Source organism: Bison bison, unplaced genomic scaffold, assembly GCF_000754665.1.
Source record: "Bison bison bison isolate TAMUID 2011002044 unplaced genomic scaffold, Bison_UMD1.0 scf7180017864452, whole genome shotgun sequence".
Lineage (NCBI taxonomy): Eukaryota > Metazoa > Chordata > Mammalia > Artiodactyla > Bovidae > Bison > Bison bison.
Window position 1 is genome coordinate 1,222,359 of NW_011495014.1, and position 25,239 is coordinate 1,247,597.

General features: G+C 39.3%; 1 long non-coding RNA gene across 5 annotated transcripts in view; it reads right to left on the reverse strand.

The window, feature by feature from the left end:
* Nucleotides 1–6: 6 nt before the first annotated feature.
* LOC105002365 overlaps nt 7–25,239 on the reverse strand; it is a 574,024-nt gene continuing 548,791 nt past the window's right edge. For all 5 annotated transcript variants that reach the window (XR_826946.1, XR_826945.1, XR_826941.1 and 2 more), the window contains one exon: nt 7–232. This is a non-coding gene — a long non-coding RNA (uncharacterized LOC105002365). The remainder of the gene's footprint in view (nt 233–25,239) is intronic.

Here is a 25,239-nt window from a genome sequence, read left to right on the forward strand (position 1 = left end):
AGTCTCAGCCCGTCTGATGAGCAGATCTGCAGTGGCTCACGGCACACAGGATAGTCTCAGCCCGTCTGATGAGCAGATCTGCAGTGGCTCACGGCACATAGGATAGTCTCAGCCCGTCTGATGAGCAGATCTGCAGTGGCTCACGGCACACAGGATAGTCTCAGCCCGTCTGATGAGCAGATCTGCAGTGGCTCACGCCAGGAGAAGCTGCTGCTTAGCAAACTGAAGTCACCTAGGCGGATAAGAAGAAGAAAGAACACTTTAGGAACACTGGAAATTCATCAGGCTCAGGGGAATGAAGGCAGAATGCTATCATATAAAAAGAAAACTTTATATTTAGGCTATAAATACAGTACATAGAAAGGCAAGTAAGTAAGCACTGAATAGATGTTGATCAAATAAAAAATAATAATAAACAAATGATCAAATAAACATCAGAGCTGGTCTTTGGATTGCAAACCTATATGCCTACAAGACCAGACTGGTAGGGTAAGTGAGGGAGCAGACTGGGTTTGAGACATCAGGGAGAGGTGGAGCCATGCTCAGCTGGTGAACACACATCTCATCTGAGGCCACAGCCATGGCTCAGGTCTGCCTGGTATCTTCCATTGATGCCATAAAGAAAACTAGGCTCAATAATGCCATGACTTCAGGTTCTCAAGGGAAGACAGAAACACAGAGTTTTATGTGAAATCTTTGGAATTTATATTTTAAAATTCAATTAAACAAAACAAAACTTTGTGCAGTTCAAAGAAGGCTAAAGCCAAAGCCCACAGGAAGCTTAGGATTAGCTCCTGAGTAGCCATGAGATCTAAGATGTAAGGCAACATCTTTAATTTCCAATGATGAAGAAGGATCCAGAGGGTTGAAGCCACTGTGCAATGACACTCAGCTAATTAGTGGCAGAGCTGGGCTTTCTAGGTATGAGTATTCTCCCTTTTATTTATGACTCATGACCACTCTAAGACTGGCTGAATCTGATCAGACTTTTTTACATAACAGACTAGGAGCCAACCAGAAGTTGCCTTTAGGGTATCTGACCCTTGGGTCTCAATCTGTATTTCTATAAACCTTCATAATGAGAGGTACAATTTTCTCTCCTCACCATTCACATTATGGAAGTATTTCTGGGTAAAGTCAAGTGACTAAAATACAGTGGTCCCTCAGTGTAGCCAGATGTGAAGAATGGGAGAGAGTTATGGGCACAGGCACCACTGGGTCCCATTGGATCCATCTACTGGTTCCAGTTTCTGCTAAAAGCCACTGTTTATATGATACGTGGTATTGTGTGATGGTTAAGAGTAAGAGATGGGTTTAAATATGGACTTAGCTGCTTATTGTGATATAAGCTCTCAAAGTTCCATGTGTAAAAACAGTGATAACAACAGTACCTGAATCATAGAATTGTACTGAGGTTTAAATGAATCAGTGCATAGAAAGTGCTTAGAATGGTACTGAGATAAGGTACATACTCAGTAAATGTTTGCTACGATTTGTATTTAATGTCAGTATTTACTGAATGCCTACTGTATGTTAATTTACTTCCGTTTATTATCTGTAATCATCACCCCAACTCTCTGTTTCATGTTGTCACCTTTTCAAAAAGGAAAATCAGGACTTAGGGAGAGTCAGCTTCTTGTGTAATGACACCCGGGTAGGATTGGAGCCAAGTGTTTGAACGTAGGTCTACTGAGCCTAGCTACTTTTTAATGCACCACTCTAGTGCCTTCTCTGGAGAAGGCAATGGCACCCCACTCCAGTACTCTTGCCTGGAGAATCCCATGGATGGAGGAGCCTGGAAGGCTGCAGTCCATGGGGTCACTGAGGGTCAGACACGACTGAGCGACTTCACTTTCACTTTTCACTTTCATGCACTGGAGAAGGAAATGGCACCCCACTCCAGTGTTCTTGCCTGGAGACTCCCAGGGACGGGGGAGCCTGGTGGGCTGCCGTCTGTGGGGTCGCACAGAGTCGGACACGACTGAAGTGACTTTGCAGCAGCAGTAGCAGTAGTGCCTTCTCAGTGTTCCATTGAAGATACTATTCAGATCTTTAAAGAACAGATAACTAACTCTGCTCAAACATCAAATACTTATCAAGTCAGGTACCAAAGCAAAGGAGTCTCAAAGCAAACAATGAAAACACTGCAATGTGTAGTAACTTGCTGCCTTATGTGAAAATGTATAGTTCTAGATTAGAAGCGTTCCACATGACTATGAATAAGACATGAGACCATGTGGTCCATTTTCAGCCTGCACCAGCCCTCATTTTTATCCTTTAAAATGTTAGGGCTCTTAATAGATTATATGCTTATTATTGATAAATCTAGTTCCATGGAGGTAGCTTTTAGGAAACACATATTGAATGTCAACATAGGGAAAATAAGACCTGGAAGATTTCATTCTAGCCCATTAAAAAAAATCCTTGCTTCTACAGATTTTTTTTTATACATAGTGCAATAAGATATAAACATTTATTAAAGTATATGGAGCATTAATATGGAGCATCTTATATAAAATATTGAGTGAAGAAAAGGAAGGAAGCAAGAAATATAGGGAACAAGCAGCTACCGACTGCTAACATGTGCCAGATCCTATACCAGGTTATTTATATATACTGTTATTTATATATTAGTATTTAATGAACACAAATTAATAAAGGTAGGGCCAAAATACATGTGAAAAATGTATATACAGCCAATTCAACTTTTTAGGGTCAGATATTTCAATTTAAACCTTAAGTCTTACTTAGATATAACTCTTTCTAATTTTTTTTTTAACAGAAAATGTTTTAAAAATAATTTTAGCCAAACAAGGACAGGAAAGGAGGGTATCTTTTAAATTAAAATCAGTTCTGGGAAAATAAAAGCTAGGAAACACACAGAGACAAATTTTCTCTGCTTTCAGAAAAAGTTAACATTATCCTAAGAGTTGACATCTATTCTCAGCAATAATACAGAAAATAGAAATGCATTACACAAAGTCAGATGAAAAATATAAGCCACTTTCTTTCTTTAGTCTGATTTCTAAAGTACAATTTCAGTATATAAGTTAGAGTCAACACAACTTTCCAGAATATAAAATGCATCCACATTCAAATGTTTTTAGAATAAAAAACAATATTTCAAAGTCTGATAGAAATGAATTTGTTCATTATCTACTCTTTTGGATAACTGCCATTATTACTATTTCTCCTTGGGCAGATAATTGAAAATTACTATATAAATTGTTGTGTTTTTCTGGGAAAATAGCCTAGACTCAAAATTTGTCACCCACATTTTAATCTAAGTTATAATTTTACCAGGCCTAAAAATTATAGTTACTCTAGTACATTATTCTATTACACCTCATTAATATCTTTTCTTCTTTTTATATTCACATGGCAAAAAGGAATTTTGCCAATGCCATTTATTCCAAAGAGTCCATTCATTTTGTTTTGTCTCCACATCAAAGTTAGCTATGAAGTATTTTAGTGACAGAATAGTACAAATAAGATAATAAAATATTTGGACATGAGATTTAGTTCCTCCAGTTTTGCTACAGTCCTCTTTATGGCAGCAAAGTAATTTACAGTGTGAATTTCTAATGGCAGCATCTGGTCACAATTTGATCCTGGTTTGTATGTGGTCTGTCTGCAATCAAGGACTTAAAAAAAGACCCACAGAGCAAAAGAGAAAGCACCACTGAGCTGCCCATTTATTAGCTTATCAAGATATATTCTGTGATTCATGAGGAAACCAAGAAGAGGTAATAGTTGATGTACTTTGTTAATGAATTTAAAAGAAAGAACAGAGGGTTTTCGTTCTCTACTCTCAACAATAACGAGCCTAATTTTCCTTTTCTCTTGTCACAGGTAGAATCCTTGGGAAACAGACTTTGAGACACTCATGTGGGAAGCTGATCAGAACATATTCTCAGAAGCCACACCTGTTTTGGGATAAGAGGAAAAGGAGGAAGGGGAGGGAGAGGTTTACTGTGATGTAGTCACAGCAGAAGCCTGAGACCAGCTCACAGGGAGCTCGGGAACCAGGGGGTTAGCCAGCACATGTCCACTGTCCTGGAGGTGGCTCCCCTGGGCTTGGGCAGAGCGGGCTTCACACAGCTTTTCCCAATTGCGTGGTAAATGACATCATATTGATACTTTGAAATTGGAGGTATGTGTGTGAACTATTTACAACACAGTACCTGGCTAATGCAAACAATCAGAGCTCTGTCACTTCCCATTCCCAAATCTTCAACCTCCGTTAAGAAAGACTGAGGTACACATCTCAGTACTCAAATCCATGTGATAAGTTCTTAATTGCACATGATGCTACATAGAGGGAATGACGGCTATATTTGGATGGCTAGGTTCTGGATGGCTATAACTTCTCTAGGCTAGGTCTCCTCTGTTCTACCCAGAGTATCATTCTAATCCCAGGATTTCAAGTCTCACTGCATTATCAGGGTCTTTACTGTTGCCTTCTGGAGAGAGGCAACTAGCTCCCATAGAAATGGAATCATTCCTATGAGATAGAACGTGGCAATATGACTGCCAAGGCCCAAGTGACAGACTTATCAGAGGAGTGAGTTCTGACAATGATCAAAGAACATCCTAAGTCTAATACTTAGAAAAAAAGTCAATGGAAATGACTTTATTTAAAAATACTTGGGAACTTCCCTGGCAGTCCACTGAGTAAGACACCACACTTTCACAGCAGGGGGCACATGTTCAATTCCTAGTCAGGGAACTAATCCTGCATGCCTTGCAGTGCAGTGAAAGAAATAAATAAAATAGACATAATTTTAAAGTACTGCCATTTCTTTACTTGCAATTATGTCAACCCTACCAGTAGAGAGATAATCACTACACCATGTCTTTGTTTAATGAAGTCACAAAATTTTTCTAAACCCAGTTTAGCACGTATACCAATAAGGTGGGAGAATGTTTTTAAATATATGAGCCAAGCCACACAAAGATTTTGGGATAAAATCATTCCAGTTTTTAAAAAATGGAATTCCACACAAAATGAACTAAGACAATTTCTGTTTGCAAATAACAGTGTTTCTTGGAAATTCAGAGAATTGGTATGAGAGAATTCACCATTAGCTGGGGTAGCAGAAAAATGTAAAGGAACCATCCTGAACAAAGCTACATATCTATCAAAGTTCTTTCTTCTTTTGAGCCCTTTACTCAACAGAGAAAGACCATAACGGAAGATTCAGAATTTGACAGATTACAGAGAAACTCCTCTTCTCAGCTTTGCCCCTTACATTTTACACCCACACTAATTCTTAGCGCTTTGGCAATTGCAAAAACACCCCTTAGGCATCCAATTCAGGGAAAAAACAAAACACTAGCCATCAAATGGAGAAGAACTTGTCATGATTTTAGTACATGAGGTTAGACTTAAGGAGACACAGTCAGAAAAGTGTGGATGATCCTGAAACTCAGTGATTAAAAAGTAACTCAGTATTGACTGTATCTATTTTCCAGCACCAATCACATTTCTGTAATAGGCATCAAAGCAGTCAGGATGTGAGGTTTCCAACAAATGCCCTGCTGCTACTGCTAAGTCACTTCAGTTGTGTCTGACTCTGTGCGACCCCATAGACGGCAGCCCACCAGGCTCCCCCATCCCTGGGATTCTCCAGGCAAGAACACTGGAGTGGATTGCCATTTCCTTCTCCAATGCAGGAAAGTGAAAAGTGAAAGGGAAGTCGCTCAGTCGTGTCTGACTCTTTGCGACCCCATGGACTGCAGCCCACCAGGCTTCTCCGTCCATGGGATTTTCCAGGCAAGAGTGCTGGAGTGGGGTGCCATTGCCTTCTCCGAACAAATGCCCTATGATGACATAGAATCACTGGTTGCAAACTCAGTCTTATACATCACAACTCAGTACAGGGCCTACCACAGGGTAGGAACTTAGCCTCTCTCAGCAACTTGGACAGGGGAGCCTGGCGGGCTGCAGTTCATGGGGTAGCCAAGAGTCGGACATGACTGAAGCGACTGAGTGCACACAACACCTTGCTCGAAGATGAAAGACAGCCTAGCCACGTTTGGATTCTCTAATCAGCTACTTAATTCCTCTCCTATAGTACCCATTGTTTCATTCAACAAAACTATGTTGAATGTTTTCTATATTGTGGTATTCTAGGAGAAGCTGAAAATATAGAGGAACTCATATTCTTCTTGAGACAGATAAAATTCAGACAGTAAAGTATAGTAATGGAGCTACTAAAGCACAGAGGAGAGACCTTGAACTGTAACTGCCTTTGTCTTTTGTGTGATCAAATGCCTTTTTCTCTCAATAGGTGCTCAGACTATTAATAAATAAGAACAATAACTTCTCTTGACTGAAGAATATGAATGCAACTAATGTTTCAGTGTTCAAAAAACTAAGATCATGGTATCAGGACTCATCACTTCATGGCAAATAGAGGGGGGGGAAATGGAAACGGTGACAGATTTTCTTGGGCTCCAAAATCATGGCAGATGGTGACTACAGCCATGAAATCAAAAGACGCTTGCTCCTTGGAAGAAACGCTATGACAAACCTAGACAGCGTATTAAGAAGCAGAGACATCGCTTTGCTGACAAAGATCTGTATAGTCAGAGCTATGGTTTTCCCAGTAGTCATGTATAGATGTGAGATTTGGACCATAAAGAAGGCTGAGCACTGAAGAATTGATGCTGTAGAACTGCGGTGTTGGAGAAGACTATTGAGAGTCTCTTGAATAGCAAAAAGATTAAACCAGTCAATCCTAAGAGAAATCAACCCTGAATATCCATTGGAAGGACTTATGCTGAAGCTGAAGCACCAATACTTTGGCCACCTGATGCTGGAGAAGACTGAGGGTGAGAGGAGAAAAGAGTGACAGAGGATGAGATGGTTGGATGCTATCACCAACTCAACAGGCATGAGTTTAAGTAAAATCTGGGAGATAGTGAAGGACAGGGTAGCTTGGCATGCTACAGTCCATGGGGTCACAAAGATTCAGACATGACTTAGCGACTAAACAACATCGTTTCTGTTAAATAAACGGGAGACTGTGAGGCTGAAGGAATGTAGTATGGAGCCTTAAAAACAATCCGATCTTTCCCTGATTTTAAGCTGGAATACATCTGAGTTAGTCTTTAAGTAGTTCAACAATATTTTCATTTTCCTTTTATGTACAATTCACAGACTAGGTCCTGGGGATATGAAGAGCAATGAAGAAAATTCAAGTGGCTTTCCCAAAAATCTGATATGTTATGACCCTTTCAAAAGTTTGATATAATTTCATGATACTTTTCAAGAATATAAATGCTCTAATTTATGTCTATTTATGAAATGTTAGTCTATATAAATGAGTTACTTCACAAATGATTTCGGTAGAAAGTGAATTTGTAACAGGCAAAACAAAGCAATGGGATGGATCCCTGTTTGAATTTGGTGTCAAACTTTTTAGCTACAATTTTAGGTCTTTAATTTATGGATAGAAAAAGCTGGTTCTGAAAATTAAGAACAGTCCAGGGCATATGTGCAAAGGAATTCAGCAAAGTTTGCATATTGACTGAACCAACTACTGCCTTAGCTGGACTTTTCCGGCCATGCACTGCATATCTTGCAAATACTGTTATAGTAAATCATTCCATATAAGCTCATGGAATTTGAACATGTCTTCTGGTTTTGACACAGACTGTCTACAGCTGGTTAACAACAATGCGCCTTGAATATGACCCATCTGTGGGCAATTGCTTTGCTTTTTTTTCCTTCTTCTTTTTCTATAGGCGTTTTATTCTAGATCAGTATTTTTAGCAATGGGTATGGTGTCTGCCACTAGAGACAATGGATGAGACAGTAGGCCAGCATCTGTACAAATATTTCACCACCATTAAAAACCAGCAAAACAAGGCCAACAGCTTAAAGTATATGCCCTGCAGACGGTTGAAGCAGCAACAGCATCCTTTAATTCAAAGGGTAGCATCTTGACCTGACATGCACCTGGAGAATGATCCTCCTCCTCACTTCAGTGGTTCTCCATCATCCCTGGGCACATGTGGGGCAGACACTCACAGCCATATGGACCAGGAAGAGGCATGATGGAGGTTCTGCAGCAGCACATGCAGAGGGTGGGAGGTGGGAAGTTCCCTTTGCCCTGATTGAATCATACTCAGTGGGGGTTTCTATATTCCATGATCACTATGACTTAAAGTTGTGGCCTGGCAAGCAACAGGCCCAGTATGGGAAAAGTGCATCTTTCCCTCGGAAGTATAAAGCTTCACCCTAGGTTTTCACACCAGGTTTTTATTGATGGATACTTAGATGTGAAAGGAAAATGCACATCTGTTACTTCCAAACTGGGCACATTTTCCTCACTAGACCTTTGAAAGGAATGGGGAGCTAGGCCTGACACTGTGAAAGTGTTTTCCACGCCTTGGCTAAGCTGTGAAAGAAATCCACTTAGAAATGTTTTGAATAAACAGGGTATCAGTTAGGACACTTGTTAAAAAAACCCACAAGTTCTTTTTGGAAAACAAAGATGGGGGAAGCCTATAGATTAATGATGTCATAGAAAGACTAAACACAAACATCAGACACTCAAGAAATAGGTTCATAAGAAGCGGCTTTGTAACTGGGCAGGGTCCTATGGGGCATTCCTGGACAGACACCTCTTCCAGATCCTTTGCTTTAGTTACTCTCTGATGTACCTATATAATAAGTGTCCACTGCACACTTCCTGAATTGTTTTATGGATGCTAAAACTTCCACCAAGGAGAAGAGATTAACTACTTGATCACCATAAGCATGTGGCCCCCAGACCTACTGGTACCTAAGTAGTTACAATGTTAACTCCTATTACACTACCCTGTTACCTCATCATGAACCAATTAGAATTGTGTCTGAGCTGGTCACATACCCTTGGGTACCCCTTGCCTAACCTGGCCTTTACAAATGCTTTAAAAAAATTTTTTTTTTAGATTACACATTTAAGCAACATCATATGATATCTGTCTTTCTCTGTCTGGCTTACTTCATTTAGTATGATAATCGCTAAGACCAACCATGTTGTTGCAACTGGCATTACTTCATTCTTTTTTATGGCTGAGTAATATTCTGTTTTAATCTTTTAAAATGATACAAATGAGCTTATATGCAAAACAGAAATAGACCCAGAGACATAGAAAACAAACTTATTTTATTCAAAATAGAAGAGAGAAATCAGAAGAAGGGGAAATAAATTTAGAGTTTGGGATTAACATATACATACTATTATATATAAAATAGATAACCAACAAAGACCTACTGTATGGTACAAAGAATTATACATAATATTTTTTAACCTAAAAGGGAGAAGAATCTGAAAAATGGTACGTATATATACAACTGAATCATTTTGTTGTACATCTGAAACTAACATGTTATAAATCAACTATATTTCAATGAGGGGGGAAAAAAAGCTTTGCTAAAACTAATAGGGGAGTTTGGGTTTTTTGAGTCCTAGCTATCCCAGACTCCTTGTATGATGCCCTACAGTAAAAGCTGCGCTTGACTTCACCACACTTGGTGTCAGTAGACTGGATTTACTGTGTGCAGGCGAGAGGGCCCAAGTTTGGCTCAGCAACGGTTTCCAACCTGGTATTCTAATACTCTGATTAATGCTATTATTTTTCAAGTTAAAAAAAAATACTTTATACAATAACAGCTTTTTATACTTTTTTTAAAAATTATTTTAAATTCTATCTATTTGTTTATTTTTGTCTGTGCTGGGTTTCTGTTGCTCTGCAGACTTTTCTCTAGCTGTGGTGGAACTAGGGAAACGCTCTAGGTGTGGTGCGGAGGCCTCTCTTTGAGGCGGCTCCTCTTGTCGTGGAGCTCTGGCAAGGGCTCTAAGCTGGGTGTGCCTCAGTAGTCGTGGCGCGTGGGCTCAGTGACCGGGGCTCACGGGCTCTAGAGCACTGGCTCAGTAGTTGTGGTACATGGGTTCAGCTGCTTTGTGGCATGTGGAATCTTTCTGGACTAGGGATTCAACCTGTGTCTCCTGTATTGGTAGGTGAATTCTTTACCACTGAGCTGCCAGGGAAGCCCTATTTTTCAAGTTTTGAGATCTCGACTCTCCCGCTCACCAAGGGTCCTGGAAGCCACTTAACGCCTCACTCCTTTAACAACAATATCACCTGGACTGCTTGCCGTTCTCTGTTGCTGGGACCTTGTCCAAGGTTTAGGTAGCCCACCCTAGCACTGAGAATAGGATGAGTGAGCTACATCCTCATGTTTTCTCCCTGTGTTGTTATTTTTTTGCCTGATTTCTTCCCAGGAGGAAGTTGCACATTTTAACCAGATAGATATGAGGAAAAGAAACTGTTTTTCTCCCAAGATAGCAATCAAGGACCTTGGGCAATATGTGCAGAATTTTCTGGAATTCTATTAAAAATTATCTGATAAACTGCCTTTGGGTCTCTGCATTGTTTCCTTTGTGTGGGGTGGGATGTGGGACCAACTAGGCTTAGCAAGCTTAGCTGGATGTTACTTAAACTTTAGGCAGTAAACAAAGACGTGCTCTGTAGTGCACAGATGGCTGGAATGATCAATTTGAGAGCTGAAACTTACCATAAGAATTACCTGGTTCTACCTACATTCATTAAACTCGGTGTAATAGTAGCCCCAAAGATATGGTACCTTAAGTAGTCCATCTGTTCCCTCTATTAAAACCTTCTTGGTCTAGCTTCTAAAAACCAATCAGTCTACTTTTCTCTTTGGGCGAAAAATAAAACAGATATTTTGAGAAAAGTCACAAATCATCACCACTGTATATATACTCTTTGTAATATTACATTTTTTTCCTGGGAAAAAAATGGTAATAAATACAAAAGGGATCTGTGAAATATGCCTCCATTAAAGTAAAATACAACTCTTTTATCAGGCTAAATGCATACCTATAACGGCGTACTTCTCCATGGAACTGTGATACATGTGACGGAATGAGAGTGGAAATGGGTCACACAGAGTATACTTTATTATTATTATTTTTTAAAAGTGTATCCCTTGGGGGAGTTTTGGATAAATGGACTGAGTGTTATTTCATTTCCAAGGTCTTTGCTCAGGAAGCCAATGAAGCCAAGTATGCAGAGCAAAAGACATCTGCTCAAGGTCAAAGAGATGGGTGAGCTGCTGCGAGATCTCACTCCATTCCCCACCTCCAGACAAGGCCCTGCCAGGTCCACAGACTCCAGCTCATTTCCTCTTGTTTGTTACCTGGCAAACTGAAGATATCTGCAATCATGCAGAATCAAACAGCGTATTTTACCAATCAACAGAGCTCAGTACACTGTGAAACCTCTAGGATGAGAGAAGACACCACGCATGCCCACACTATACCACCACCACAGCAACAGTTTTTATTTTTGTAAAGCAATTATCAACTTATGTATAAATGATTACAGTATCTGAGATCCAAGATCTCTGGAAAAAATCAGATGTTGCAATCAAAACATAATTGAGCTATTTTGGAACAGAAAGCCTACTTGCTCTTCAAAACATATAAATATCTAAAAATTAAACAATGACCCACTTAGAGCAGAACTGCTTCACTGAGATTTTTTAAGGATACATTTTATGTGAACTTCCCTCCTTGATGAAAAGTTTCTATAGTTTAATACTGGAATTTCCCAACCTGGGATGAATGTGTATCTCTGGGTGTATGTGTCTCTATGTGTATGCTGGGGGGTGGGTGGATGTGGTCAGTAACGATGAGTTAATTTCCTCAAGTGATCTGATCTGAAAATCCATCTGTGATCATTTACAGCCTAAAAGAATAATGTCCTGTACATGTAGGCACTATTATTTTTTCAAATGTGGACATATGCTTTCATAAGAAAAATGCTAATTCATTTTAAAGTGTTGTCAACTTCTTTGTAAATTTTTGTTATTACTATTTTTTAATTTCATGGAATAAAAACATAGCAATTACCTATAGGTAGCTGCAACATTTTAAATGTTAAGAAGGAGTTCTTCTGGAGTAGATGTGCTGAGATAATGTATTTCAAGAGTTACTGATAAAAATACTTACAATAAGGACTTACTAGAGATATAAAGTAATGGTGATATGATAGATACAATGGATTTTCAATTATGTATGAGTCACATTAGAAGAATCACTAAGCCATTTGGTTATATTAAGTCTAAATATTTAAATCTAGCCTCAAAATTAAACACTCAGAAAACAATTAACAGCCATTGCCACTGGGAAAAGGAATGAGCTTGTGAGCAGCTGGTGCAAAGGTCCCTCTTTTTATTCTCTACACATCTATACTGTTCAAATTGTTTACAACAACCATAAATTCAAGTCTTCCTTTTATATTTTGAAAAATAATTAAAAGGTATAATTGAATCACTCTGCTGTACAGCAGAAACTTAATACAACATTGTAAATCAACTATACTTCAATAAAAAATATAATAAATTTAAAACAAACACGAAAGCAATTAAAAGGAAAGCAACCACATAAAATGAGATCAACAGTCTCTTTGAAGACCAGTGAGGTGCTGGCTCTGTCCCCTAAACACCCATTCTCTTGTACCAGGCTTGCATTAGGAACAGAGAATTGCTTCTCATTCCCTGTAACTTTGGAGGCTGGTCCCAAGTTGACAAACATCTTTACCAGATGCTGCGCCCTGGGCTGCAGGCTTCACATGGAGTCTAAGAGCTCCCAGGGAAGACTGTGAGCAAGCTCCATAACACCATGTCCGTATGTTTGGGGGTCACAGGACTACAGTATATTCCCACCCAGCTGGATTTGATTGTGCAGCTGCTTATGGGTGCAGAGAGGAAGATTGAGTCTTGCCTCCTCCGACCAAACAAGTGCTGGCATACCCCAGGGAGCATGTGTGAAATCCTAGTCTGTTGTACACCAAGAGGAGATTATAGCTGCCTGATCCATGGTGACTTCTGCCCTTAATAACTCTACGAGAGCTGGTATTCAGTGTTAGGGATGCATGCAATCATGCAATACTTAATGCGTTTAGATTCAAAAAGCTGTAGCAAATTCCATGCAACACTTGCTAATATGGTAAGTTAATCTAAAATATTTTCAATTCTGTCCAAAAAAATACTGCCACGCTAAATTACCTCAAGTTAAGTAATGTCATGTTGTATTATGGCATGACATTCAGGTAGCTCACTGTAGCAAATAAAAACATTTATATCCTTTAGGGAGATTTCATGGAAAGCAGATGCACTCTATTTTTTCCCTAAGGAATTTAGTTCAATTTTAGTAATGCATATGTGAAGTGGATAAAACACTACAAATAAAATATTCTGGCTTTTATTTTATGTATAAATTAAACCTTGATATTTTAAGAATAGTACAGGGGAAGTGAATTATTTAAACCTAAAGCTCACATTTTCATTTCTATCTGTCATATCTACATAGATTTTCCTTATTCATTCAACGGGAGGAAAACAAAATGGGGTGATTTTGATTGATTTTTTTAAAAATTTAGGACCAATATATACTAACTGGCTTTGTTTTCACACACACACACATGCATATACATATATACACACAGACTATATATATATACACACATATATATATAGGTATGAGAAATATATCTATATTGGAGAAGGAAATGGAAACCCATTCCAGTACTCCTTCCTGCATGGAAAACCCCATGGACAGAGGAGCCTCGTGGGCTACAGACCAGGGAGTCGCAGAGTCAGACCCGACATAGCGACTAAACCCCACCACCATGTATACACACACACATAGTTTTTATTACTTTACTCTTTCAATTCTTTCTCTCCCCCACAACACCCCCCAATCCATATATATATTCAGATCCGATTTTGACTATATAATCTAGCCAAGCAAGTGTGGACCAAGAATGCCGCCTGTCACTTCAGTGAACAAAGAACATCGTGGCCATCAAACCTCCAGCTATTGCAGCCACCCCTGATGGTGCACCTTGGGGAGAACACAGGAGGGAGTTAAACTGGGTATTGGCCCTAGATACTTAAGGTGCATATCAAAGGAACACTTTAATGAAGCCCAAGCTCTTAGATTTTTCCATACATAGAAAATCACTAAATTCATTGACTTGAGATATTTGTTTTTTCTTTAATTAGCAGTAATCTTTTGATCTTCAACTTCCCCCCACCCCCAGAAAGTTTCTGTATATCTTAGCTCCTCCCTAATCTCTTCAGAACAGTCCCTCAGAGCTATCTGAGAAGCTGGATCCCAGGCTACAGTCCTCAGTAAAGTCCTCAAATAAAACATAATTCTCAACTCTCAGGTTGTGCATTTTTTCCAGTCTTTGTCAAGTATCCAGTGCATAAACGCACTGTTCATATGGTTAAGTGGCTGTTTCACCTTTTTTCTCCTTTATGGATTTTTGTCACATAGAAACAACCCTCAATGAATATCAGTGAGTGGCTCTTCTGTGATAGTTTTTCATGTATGGTTTCTAAATTCAGGTCCAGAACATGACTCCTTTACACAAAGGCTTTCTCTAGACTCCATCTCTCGAAGCTAAATGAGCTGAGGGCCGCTAGCTAGTTTAGGGCATAAAAGCTGTGCATCTAAGCTCTTCCTGGTCTAGAAGGACTTGTCAAGATTAGGTCTCCTTCATAGAACTGCTCACTCTCAAGCACAAAGACAAGGATCAACAGACTCCTTCCTTTTGGTAACTCAACATAAACTTCTCTTTTTTGAGGGTGAAAAAATAAGCTTAAATGTTTCCAGAAAAAATTTCAATACTAAGGAATAATTTCAAAGTCTCAACGATCTATGTTAGGTAAGGAAGCTGAGTTGCTGATAATATTTTTAGTGTATTTACTACTTGCATTTTAGTTTGGAACTTGTAAATATACATCTTTATGTTTTGCTGTGTTGTGGAGGAGGATTTAGCAGGAGGCTTGTGAATAAGGTGTAGTGATAATGAGTCATGGGGAAGGAAGGTACAAGTGGCTTTTTTCCCTTCCTAAGCATCTGATGTAATGGTAAGAAAAGACTCCAGAGGTTGTTTGATCATGGGAATAGATAATCTTGAGGTTCCAAAGTTTAAAAGGCATCAAACAAGAATGCTTAGCACCAACCACCCTCGAAACTGCTTTAATGCCCAGTGCTTTACCTTCTGGACTTCCTGTCTCAATGATTTTATGTCCATGAAATAAAATAATGGGAAAAAATTCAACCGGATGGAAACAGAGTTAATCATGAAATGGTATCATTCCCTCAGCATGAACTTTTTCTCTTCATTCAACAAATGTCTAATGAGAAAAGATTTGTATTGGGCCTATGGGCTTCCCTGGTGGATTAGATGGTAAAGAATCCACCTGCAATGCAGGAGATGTGGGTTCAATCCCAGGGCTGGGAAAATCCCCTGGAGAAGGGAATGGCCACCTTCCAGTATTCTTGCCTGGAGAATTCCATGGTTAGAGGAACACGGCGGAATATAGTCCACGGGGTTGCAAAGAGCTGGATATGACTAACTAACACTATTCTAGGCACTTGGGAACACATTAGTGCACAAAACAGATGAAAATCTCTGCTCTGGTGAAACATATGTTCTAGGGCAAGAAACTACACATGCACACCATGTGTATATACATAATGGGTTAATAGAACTTTCACTGAAGTCAAACAGAAATTGTATTGAAACTAAGAGCCACTGTCTGCGGGTCTCGTACACACTTTAGATTTCATAAGGTAATTAAATTGCCCTTTAACATTCGCTTTAAACTCCCCCCCCAACCCAATTCTTAATGAGATTACAATCTCTTCATAGTTTGACAAGAGCAGGAACCAAGCACAAGGAATAGAGCCATAAAGAGTCATTTAGAGTGTTCTACAAAGCGAGACTTCTCCAAACTCAAAATTGGGTTTAATGATGTGGATGGAAACAATTGTTCAAACTCTCTCTTTACATTTGCTGGATAATCACTTTTAGCAAAAGTTAGTAAATTAAAAAGAAATCTTCCCAATATATTTGGCAATTTTCCTTTATTTCTGCAAATGATGGTCTGCTTTTGAGAGTTTTGATACATTTCATCATCAGTGAGACAAATGCTAGGATGTTTCATTCACAATGAAAATTATTACAGAATCAAGAGGCTGCATCAAGTGCCATATTAGGGAAAAGATGTCTATGGCAATGTAAATGAGAGTGCATTCATTGAAATCATAGAAATGGAAAGCCCTTTGAAATTTTTCTTTACATAAAAGTGCCTCTAAATAGATAAAAACTCATGTGGCATTAAAAAAATATTTGTTGAAGCCCGACTATGAGTTGGGCTTCCCTGGTTACTCAGCTGGTTAGAATACACCTGTAATGTGGGAGACCTGGGTTCGATCCCTGGTTTGGGAAGATCCCCTGGAGAAGGGAAAGGCTGCCCACTCCAGTATTCTGGCCTGGAGAATTTCATGGACTGTATAGCCCAAGGGGTTGCAAAGAGCAGGACACGACTGAGCGACTTTCACTTCATTACTATGAGTCAGGTATCGTATTACGTATTGGGAACAACTAAGTCATAGGTCATATTCTCAAGAAGCCAATTGCAAATAAGGGAGTCAGAAATATAGACAATCTAACCATAAATCAATTTTATAATGATGGCATATTTAAGGTGATGTAAAAAAATTGCCAAGATAATCCTATTCCATGGCCTCTTGAAAATGCTCCTTCAACTCCTTTATCAACCATGCTCACTAGAGAAAAAGCTTTATTTTTACTAATTTCTGCTTAATGTTTGGCACAATCCATAAGGTTCTTCTGTTTTACATATTCTCAAGAGACAAAGATAAAATATCTGGTTACCAAAAATAAAAAGAGTCTCACAATAATTTCTTTATAAGACCCTTCATGTATTTTAGAATAAATTATTTTTTGAAAACTATTTTAATTGTTAAATTTACTTAAATACCATCACTTTCCAGCAAAGGTTTTAGGGGTATAAAGTAAAAGATACAATCATAAGACAAATAAAAAAGAAATAGAAAAATGGACCCATGTTATAAGAAATCAGATAAGTTAACCATAAGAGTTACTGTTATTAATAGTTGGAGGCTTATTTAGATTTGCATTTGAGCTTCCTGGCAGACAGTGCAAAGATGAGAAATGTGACAAATTAGTTACATAATTTAAATAATGGAAACAATAATCACACCAATTTTTCAGGGGAGATCAAGTTATTTTGACATTAAAATCTAGAATAGTTTTTACATGGAGAGAGAAGATTAAATTATAAAATGGCCACTATCCAAATACTGAAGCATATTTCATACAACCAGTCCAATAAAATCCAAGGACAAATATTAAAACAAATTTAGTGATGGCAGTTCCAGAAGGAAGCGGATCATTATGATATAAACACATGGCTCAGGATATGAATACATGGATAGATCAATTGCCCTCCATTTTCCCCCAGAGCACTCTTTCATCTGGCATTGGAAATATCTGCATCGCCAACAAGTCAAGGTTAATTCTTTGGAAAAAAACCTTGGAGAGCTGGCTTCCTATAATGCTGCTTCATGGTAGATGGATGGTCTATAAGCTTTGAAATTTAGTTAGGACTGTTAGTTTACTGTGAACGATGAGAGAACAAGCCAGCCTGGATCTTTGCTTGTACAGGATATAGAAGCCCTTCCATCTTAACACAGAAATGAGCTGACAGAAATCAGGATTCTCCGGAGACATAATGTGGACTGATTCTAAGATTTGAATAAAGATCCCAAATGTTAACATAGAGCACAGAAAAAAATGCTTTTATGGGGGAATTCTTTTTAAGATGGATATAAGAAATTATTTCAGTTAATTCAGGCAAGTAAATGGGCAATGGAGCCTTAAAAAGCAAAATGACTCTAAGAAGGACAAAAAGAAAGCAATGCACATGCAAAATAGAGTTCTTCAAAGGCTCCCTCCCCACCCTAACTGAAATTTTCAAAAGGGAGCCTTGGTTTTTTCTTCTTATTTCTGTTCTATAGCACTATAGCATCAAACTCTTTCTTTCTTTCCTAATAATCTTGGATCTCTTTGAATAATCTTTTAATTCTCTTTACCATCTATCTGCTACACAGGTTCTTAGGAAAATGCAAATTACATTTTGCCAGTGGAATTTCAACCCCAATACTCAGAAAAGCGAAGGAGAGCTGAGTTTGATGGTAGAAACCTGGCTCTGCTTATCCCAGTGCTCACTGAGGCTGCCTCTTAACCGGGTTACCCTTCCACTTCCCACGTTTATTTGTTCTTGTTCAGAACCCATTGTTTGCAATCAGAGAGCAAGCAAGTACTTGAGGCTCTGAAAGCTATTTTACATCAATCCATAGATAATTTTAAAGGTGGGAAAGGAAAGTCATCTCCTCTTTATCTTGATATTCGTAATTGGAGCTCTGTGAGACTGTTTACCTTCCATCTTCCCCGGAAGCCATGAGATGAAAGCAAGGTGCGAAACAGGAGAGTCTTTGATCATTTTGACTTTGTGGAACTGGGTGGCCAGGATGAAAGTCCACAGTTGATCACATTAGTGAATTCCCTCTTAAACTTTTTAAAAGAGAGAAATAAGAAGGATTTGTCCAACAAATAGCATGTTAGAAAAACAGTGGCAATGAAGTTGACCTTTCTGTTATATCAAAGGGGGCTTACTAAGTGCCTTATGGATAAACGTCAAGGTTGAGGAAAATAACTGCTACACAAGAAAGCTTTTTGCTTATTTATTTTTTCTGTTGGATTATTTAGAGAAGCTCAAAATCTTAAACTACCAGTTAAATTGGGTGCCTGCTAATGAGAAAATTTGCAACATATAGTTTATTAAATGCTCTGGTTAATGTTACATAAAGTATAACAAAGGAGCTGGTACTCCTACTAGTTTTCTTTTTTTTTTTTAATGCAATGGTAAATCAACAGAAAAAAAAGTTTTCTTTAACTTTATTAACTGAGGCAATGTATTCTAGCATGTATGTTTGTTTATTAAAAACATCAAATTCAACCAGATTTATCTGAATAAGACACATTCATTAGGTTCACTGCAAAGTTTTAGTTTATTCAGTGATAATAGAGCTGAAAAAAGTCATTGAGGTGGATGAGTAACAAACACAGGAGAACAAATTTCTGTTTCAAGAAGATTAGAAATATTTCTCAGCAGTTAGAGACAGACCTCCAGAATACGAGGAGGATGGGCATTTGACGCAGCAAAAATTGCATAACATGCCCACTGAGGCTCCATCTTCCTACTGAAATATCTATGGCGGAGAATTTTCAAATTTGGGGAAAATCTCACTTGAAAAACAGGCTGGTTTTGAAGTAAAAAGGGAAACAGCTAAGAGGTAAAGTCTAAGGCTGATTTCTTCATCTTTCCCCTAGTGGGATGAGAGTGAAGAAACCGTACTTAAAAGAGGAAAGAAGTTCAAGGAATTGAGAGAGACAGAGACAGTTTGTAGCCTATAAAGTACTAACATTAAAAAAAAAAAGATGAATGAATATCCATCATTCAGATGTCTGTCAACTTGATGCCATGCAGGTCAAACATCAGGTTGGGAGTTAAATTCTTCATTTCTAAAAATAAATGATAGAGGATATCTGCTTTATCCTTGGAGTCTTCAAAACATTGATCATTTAGGTTATTTACACTGGAGAAATTTTACTTACCACCTTACTTTTATAGTTTGTCTTTTCCCTATACATCTTGCCTCTACAACTAGATTGGAAGAAAAGCCAAACTAATCATCTTCTTAGCAGCAATGTTAGTTCCACCTGGTCCCCATTCTTTCCGGACTTTTCCTTAGTAAAAGGATTTTGCTCCCTTCTGTACCCTTCACATACTAGAAGCTAGAAAGGCAGATTCTAGCTTCAAATGAGTCACTGAACTGAGCTGCTCCATGGTGGCCTCATTTCCTCTGTCAGTGATTAGGTTAGGCAGGCACACTTGATTTAATCCTGACTGTGAGACTTGAAAGAAGATCCGCTGAGGGTTTCTGGGAATGGGGTGTCTTCACCCTGAGAAGGAGGCATTCTGAGTATCAGTTCATTCAGTTCATTTCAGTCACTCAGTCGTGTCCGACTCTTTGCAACACCATGAATCGCAGCACACCAGGCCTCCCTGTCCATCACCAACTCCCAGAGTTCACTCAGACTCACACCCATCGAGTCAGTGATGCCATCCAGCCATCTCATCCTCTGTCGTCCCTTTTTCCTCCTGCCCCCAATCCCTCCCAGCATCAGAGTCTTTTCCAATGAGTCAACTCTTCGCATCAGGTGGCCAAAGTACTGGAGTTTCAGCTTTAGCATCATTCCTTCAAAAGAAATCCCAGGGCTGATCTCCTTCAGAACAGACTGGTTGGATCTCCTTGCAGCCCAAGGGACTCTCAAGAGTCTTCTCCATACCACAGTTCAAAAGCATCAATTCTTCGGCGCTCAGCCTTCTTCACAGTCCAACTCTCACATCCATACATGACCACAGGACGAACCTTTGTTGGCAAAGTAATGTCTCTGCTTTTGAATATGCTATCTAGGTTGGTCATAACTTTCCTTCCAAGCAGTAAGCGTCTTTTAATTTCACGGCTGCAGTCACCATCTACAGTGATTTTGGAGCCCCAAAAAAGAAAGTCTGACACTATTCCACTGTTTCCCCATCTATTTCCCATGAAGTAATGGGACCGGATGCCATGATCTTCGTTTTCTGAATGTTGATCTTTAAGCCAACTTTCTCACTCTCCTCTTTCACTTTCATCAAGGGGCTTTTTAGTTCCTCTTCACTTTCTGCCATAAGGTGGTGTCATCTGCATATCTGAGGTTATTGATATTTCTCCCGCAATCTTGATTCCAGCTTGTGCTTCCTCCAGCCCAGCATTTCTCATGATGTACTCTGCATAGAAGTTAAATAAGCAGGGTGACAATATACAGCCTTGATGAACTCCTTTTCCTATTTGGAACCAGTCAGTTGTTCCATGTCCAGTTCTAACTGTTGCTTCCTGACCTGCATACCGATTTCTCAAGAGGCAGGTCAGGTGGTCTGGTATTCCCATCTCTTTCAGAATTTTCCACAGTTTATGGTGATCCACATAGTGAAAGGCTTTGGCATAGTCAATACAGCAAAAATAGATGTTTTTCTGGAACTCTCTTGCTTTTTCCATGATCCAGTGGATGTTTGCAATTTGATCTCTGGTTCCTCTGCCTTTTCTAAAACCAGCTTGAACATCTGGAAGTTCACGGTTCACGTATTGCTGAAGCCTGGCTTGGAGAATTTTGAGCATTACTTTACTAGCATGTGAAATGAGTGCAATTGTGCAGTAGTTTGACCATTCTTTGGCATTGCCTTTCTTTGGGATTGGAATGAAAACTGACCTTTTCCAGTCCTGTGGCCACTGCTGAGTTTTCCAAATTTGCTGGCATATTGAGTGCAGCACTTTCACAGCATCATCTTTCAGGATTTGAAATAGCTCCATTGGAATTCCATCACCTCCACTAGCTTTGTTCGTAGTGATGCTTTCTAAGGCCCAGTTGACTTCACATTCCAGGATGTCTGACTCTAGGTCAGTGATCACACCATCGTGATTATCTGGATCGTGAAGATCTTTTTTGTACAGTTCTTCTGTGTATTCTTGCCACCTCTTCTTAATATCTTCTGCTTCTGTTAGGTCCATACCATTTCTGTCCTTTATCGAGCCCATCTTTGCATGAAATGTTCCCTTGGTATCTCTAATTTTCTTGAAGAGATCTCTAGTCTTTCCCATTTTGTTGTTTTCCTCTATTTCTTTGCATTGATCACTGAGGAAGGCTTTCTTATCTCTTCTTGCTATGCTTTGGAACTCTGCATTCAGATGCTTATATCTTTCCTTTTCTCCTTTGCTTTTCGCTTCTCTTCTTTTCACAGCTATTTGTAAGGCCTCCCCAGACAGCCATTTTGCTTTTTTGCATTTCTTTTCCTTGGGAATGGTCTTGATCCCTGTCTCCTGTACAATGTCATGAACCTCATTCCATAGTTCATCAGGCCCTTAAAGATCTAGGCCCCTAGATCTTATCTATCAGATCTAGGCCCTTAAATCTATTTCTCACTTCCACTGTATAATCATAAGGGATTTGATTTAGGTCATACCTGAATGGTCTAGTGGTTTACCCTACTTTCTTCAATTTAAGTCTGAAGTTGGCAATAAGGAGTGCATGATCTGAGCCACAGTCAGCTCCTGGTCTTGTTTTTATTGACTGTATAGAGCTTCTCCATCTTTGGCTGCAAAGAATATAATCAATCTGATTTCAGTGTTGACCATCTGGTGATGTCCATGTGTAGAGTCTTCTCTTGTGTTGTTGGAAGAGGGTGTTTGCTATGACCAGTGCATTTTCTTGGGAAAACTCTATTAGTCTTTGCCCTACTTCATTCCATACTCCAAGGCCAAATTTGCCTGTTACTCCAGGTGTTTCTTGACTTCCTACTTTTGCATTCCAGTCCCCTATAATGAAAAGGACATCTTTGTTGGGTGTTAGTTCTAAAAGGTCTTGTAGGTCTTCATAGAACCATTCAACTTCAGCTTCTTCAGCGTTACTGTTGGGGCATAGACTTGGATTACTGTGATACTGAATGGTTTGCCTAGGAAAGAAACAGAGATCATTTTGTCATTTTTGAGATTGCATCCAAGTACTGCATTTTGGACTCTTTTGTTGACCATGACGGCCACTCCATTTCTTCTGAGGGATTCCTGCCCGCAGTAGTAGATATAATGGTCATCTGAGTTAAATTCACCCATTCCAGTCCATTTCAGTTCGCTGATTCCTAGAATGTCGACATTCACTCTTGCCATCTCTTGTTTGACCACTTCTGAGTACACATCCTCTCTTTTACGCTGTCACCTGTTGATGTGTCTGTAAGCAATGCCTGCAACCACGAGCAGGGAAAATGGAAAGATGGAACGAATAGGAATCACAGTTCCAATGGATGTGGATGAATTGACCAATCCTGGGCTTACTTGACTTCCACACACGTGTGGTTATCAGAGATAATAAATTCCCTGAAAGCACCTTAACTGATCAGTTTCTAGTCCCTTCAACTACACTAGTGAGTATGCAGCTTCCACTTCTTTTTCTTCCTCATCCTCCAACTCTACCTACCTATCATTTATTTATCATCAATCTATAATTCTGTTCTCCTGTCTTAGTTTCATTTCTGAAAGTCTTTCTTTTCAGCTCTTAAAATAATTTCTAATTAATCTCCCTGTCTGTAGCACTGGTCTCAGACTACATCCAGCAGACTGCAACCATCCTGCCTTTTCTAGAAGGGAAATTAAATCACATTATCATTTCACTTAAATTCTTAAATAGTGTCTTATTATTGGAAGATAAGAAAGCCTTCCTCAGCAAGCAATGTAAAGAAATAGAGGAAAACAATAGAATGGGAAAGACTAGAGATCTCTTCAAGAAAATTAGAGATACTAGGGGAACAAACATATCATGAAAAAATGAGCACAATAAAGGACAGAAACGGTATGGACCTAACAGAAGCAGAAAATATTAAGAAGAGGTAGCAAGAATACACAGAAGAATTATACAAAAAAGACCTTCATGACCCAGATAACAACGGTGGTGTGATCACTCACCTAGAGCCAGACATCCTGGGATGCCAAGTCAAGTGGGCCTTAGGAAGCATCACTACAAACAGAGTTAGTGGAGGTGATGGAATTCCAGTTGAGCTATTTCAAATCCTGAAAGATGATGCTGTGAAAGTGTGGTACTCAACATGCCAGCAAATTTGAAAAACTCAGCAGTGGCCACAGGACTAGAAAAGGTCAGTTTTCATTCCAATCCCAAAGAAAGGCAATGACAAAGAATGTTCAAACTACTGCACAATTGTACCCATCTCACACACTAGCAACCTAATGATCAAAATTCTCCATGCCAGGCTTCAACAGTATGTGAACTGTGAACTTCCAGATGTTCAAGCTGGATTTAGAAAAGGCAGAGGAACCAGAGATCAAATGGCCAACATCCGTTGGATCATTGAAAAAGCAAGAGAGTTCCTGAAAAACATCTACTTTTGCTTTATCGACTACGCCAAAGCCTTTGACTGTGTGGATCACCATAAACTGTGTAAAATTTTTCAAGAGATGGGAATACCAGACTACCTGACCTGCCTCCTGAGAAATCTGTATGCAGGTCGAGAAGCAACAGTTAGAACTGGATGTGGAGCAACAGAGTGGTTCTAAATCAGGAAAAGAGTACGTCAAGGCTGTATACTGTCACCCTGCTTATTTAACTTCTATGCAGAGTACATCATGAGACATGCTGGGCTGGATGAAGCACAAGCTGGAATCGAGATTGCTGGGACAAATATCAATAACCTCAGATATGCAGATGACACCACCCTTATGGCAGAAAGGAAAGAACTAAAGAGCCTCTTGATAAAAGTGAAAAAGGAGAGTGAAAAAGTTGGCTTAAAACTTAACATTCAAAAAACAAAATTCATGGCATCTGGTCCCATCACTTCATGGTAAATAGAGGGGTAAACAATGGAAACAGTGACAGACTTTATTTTTTGGGGCTCCAAAATCACTGTAGATGGTGATTGCAGCCATGAAATTAAAAGACGCTTACTCCTTGGAAGAAACATAGACAACCTAGATAGCATATTAAAAAGCAGAGACATTACTTTACCAACAAAGGTCCGTCTAGTCAAGGCTATGGTTTTTCCAGTAGTCGTGTATGGATGTGAGAGTTGGACTATAAAGAAAGCTGAGTGCTGAAGAACTGATGCTTTTGAACTGTGGTTTGGAGAAGACTCTTGACAGTCCCTTGGACTGCAAGGAGATCCAACCAGTCCCTTCTAAAGGAAATCAGGCCTGAATATTCGTTGGAAGGACTGATGTTGAAGCTGAAACTCCAATCCTTTGGCCACCTGATGCGAAGAACTGACTCACTGGAAAAGACCCTGATGCTGGGAAAGATTGAAGGCGGGAGGAGAAGGGGATGGCAGAGGATGAGATGGTTGGAAGACATCACTGACGTGAAGGACATGAGTTTGAGTAAGCTCCAGGAGTTGGTGATGGACAGGGAAGCCTGGCGTGCTGCAGTCCATGGGGTTGCAAAGAGTTGGACACAACTGAGCGACTGACTGAACTGATTACTGGGAATGGTGACTATAAGTCCAAACTATTTTCATGTTTACAGGGTATTCTATAATCTGGTTCTTCCCAAGTTTTCTATCCTGGAGTACTCTTTTTTAGGTATTGTTTAGCTGGCTCCTATTCATCCTTCAAGACCCAGTTTAAAAGCAAGAAGTCCACTCTGCAGTACAGC